The following is a 2,990-nucleotide window of genomic DNA, read 5'->3' as shown; positions in this document are numbered from 1 at the left end:
CATTTTAGAGTTTTTGGATGTAGCCCATGTGTGTGTGTTACAGTGAAGCAGAGCATTAGATTAAAACAGTGTTTAATTTACCTGTACAATAAGCTGTTTAGAATGTTACCGGGAAATCTCACACTCATATAGATTCTGAAACATGGACAACCCTATTTTTTGTATGGACCTGGCATAAAAAAGGTTTAAATATTTAGGTTGGGGACATACAAAATAATTAAAAGTTCTCTCCGTAACTGCACCTTCATTTCCATTTTTCTCTTCAGTCTCTTTTATTTTGCCCTGATATCTATCTCTCTCATGAATTTACTACTCAAGATTTAACAAAACTATACTTTCTAAATTGCCTACATATCAAAATTAGTACATCACTACAATATATTTATAGAAAAATCCTAATACTGAACATGAGACATGTTTTTCCCTTTAAAGTTGAATCTAATCTAGTAACATGCAGTGACTAAGGCTGGCTAAGGTCACTGGATTCAACATTTGCCTATTAATGATAATCTCTGAAATTATTATGCATAGGTTAAGACAAATAACTTTTTTTAAGGTTTCATTTCAACTCACTGTTCCATAACACCACTCCCCAGTTTCAGGTAAAGGACTCTGGCTGTCATAACAGTTGTTCTCGATTGCTTAAACACATTTCCTGAAACTATGCCTCATTCTCAGAACACTAAACACAAATCCATAACGTCTCACCCAATTACACAAACAACCTATTTTAAGGTCAAAATAAAGCTCTACACTCCAAATCATTCACTCTTTTCCCTCAGGCATCACACACAAGCACTCAAAAAACAAACACACACTACAACACTGGTGAGACAAATTCAAAACTACATTTCCAAAACTGTTAAGTTATGCTGCCTTTTCATGTGGCATATTTGTATTTATTCATGTACTACACAATAAAACACACACACACGCACACACACAAATTATTCCGCCTCAGCATTGCGTCTTTGGTCTGGATCAGGCCAGAGAACCTAGTCCACATTACAAACTATACTGGCCTTAGGCAAGCAGTGGGGGTAAAATCCTTGTGCATGCCTGGCATGCATCTACTGTTATGTCTAGGCTGGCTGGCTTCCATGGCTCGGAGTTCATCTTCAGTTCTCTCTTCACAGCAGTTCATATTCCGGGATATTGGTTTGTTTGAACTCAGAGGGAGTGTCAGCCACATTAAAAAAGTTCACAGTTTAAGTCATTTGTGGATTAATGCTTATTGGAGACGTGAACTAATTCAAACGATTCAATTCGATTCGGTGAACTGGTTCAAGAAGAACCGGTGAAATAAAATGTTTGTCCCGATTGTCCCAAACCCGATGTCACTACACTTGAACGCACTCACAACAGACCCAGAAGGGAAGACAATGCTTAATAAATTCGTAGTTTTTGTTATTTTTGGACCAAAATGTATTTTTGATGCTTCAACAAATTCTAACTGATCCTCTGATGTCACATGGACTACTTTGATGATGTTTTTCTGAAAGTGAGTTATTAATGACATAATTTTCATTTTTGGGTGAACTATCCCTTTAATGCAACACCACAAGCATTAATATAAAGTTGATCTTTCAGTAGCTGTTAACAGCTTCCAGTCATCTAAAGTTTTCTAATAGATGATGTCTGGGCTTCACTCCGGCCTCAGCGCAGCAGCATAATGAACTTCTGGAATAAAATGTTAAAGTCTAAGAGTATTGTGCGTTCAATGGATGGTGCTGTCTAGTTGTAACAATACAATTTATTTAAGTGAAAAGCTCATGTAAACTGGTCTTGACTTTGTTTTTCCAAGAACCTTTTCACCTTGCCCAACGTGGATCATATATGAAGCATTCATAACTGGAATCAAAGGTTTATACTGTAAACATGTCCTTATCTAAAACAAACTAACGTGAACCCTCAGGTTGTGTGTAAAGGGATATACTGTATGGTTCATGTATTCACACTTATGTCATTACAAACCAGTATGTCTTCTTTCTTCTAGTAGAGTGTTACCTGTTCAAATGGAAACCATTATAGTAGTAGTAGTAGTAGTAGTAGTAGCCCTTTATTTTCACTGGACACAGGCACCGTGAAATTAGCCATCAACCTGTCCATACATACAATATGACAAGGGGGTAGACAGGACAGGAAGACAAGAAATTGAGGAAGAAATTCAGCATAACATGAGGGAGGGGAGGAGAAAAAAAACAACCCCCAGACTATGCTCCTGTGGGGAGTACAGTGTGGGAACAAGAAAAATTTATAAGTACATAATCAGGGCCCCGTTTCACTAAGGAGGTTCAACCAACTCTGAGTTTAAACTTGAACTCTGAGTTGACTTACCCTGAGATGGTAAACTCTGAGTTTTCGGCTACAGAACAGATTAAATGAGTTGGTTTAATCAACTCTAAATTGACTGACTCTGACGGTCCCAATTTTTCGCGTCTTCCTGTATGAACTTCCGGATCATGGTTTTTAATGTGCGATTAAACCGTGATAGACGCTGGTATGCACCGCTTTAATGCCCAACAACCCTTACAATTCGTTTAACGTGGATGACATAAACGTGGTGCCCTGGTCCATGAGAATCTCCTTTGGGATTCCCACACGGGAGATTAAACGAAACAAGGCGTCCGCCACACTCTTCGCTGAGATGCTGCGGAGCGCCACTGCTTCAGGATATCGTGTCGCGTAATCCACTAAGACCAACGCAAAACGGTGTCCCCGTGCCGATCGTTCTAACGGCCCGTTGAAGTCCATACCAATTAGCTCGGAAGGGGACCTGCACTATAGGAATAGGGCGCAAAGGCGCTTTTGGGGTGGCCGGGGGGTCTACCAACTGACATTCCCGACAAGACGCGCACTACCTGCGCACGTTCTCGTGAATGCCCGGCCAAAAGAATCGGGTCATTAGACGATTTAGTGTTGCCATTACTCCTAAGTGCCCTGCCATAGGATTACAGTGCGCCATCTGGAAAAGCATTTCACGACGGCTC

The sequence above is a fragment of the Carassius auratus genome, unplaced genomic scaffold (assembly GCF_003368295.1).
Source record: "Carassius auratus strain Wakin unplaced genomic scaffold, ASM336829v1 scaf_tig00029285, whole genome shotgun sequence".
NCBI lineage: Eukaryota > Metazoa > Chordata > Actinopteri > Cypriniformes > Cyprinidae > Carassius > Carassius auratus.
The sequence above is the reverse complement of the archived record's forward strand: the minus strand, read 5'-3'. Positions refer to the sequence as shown.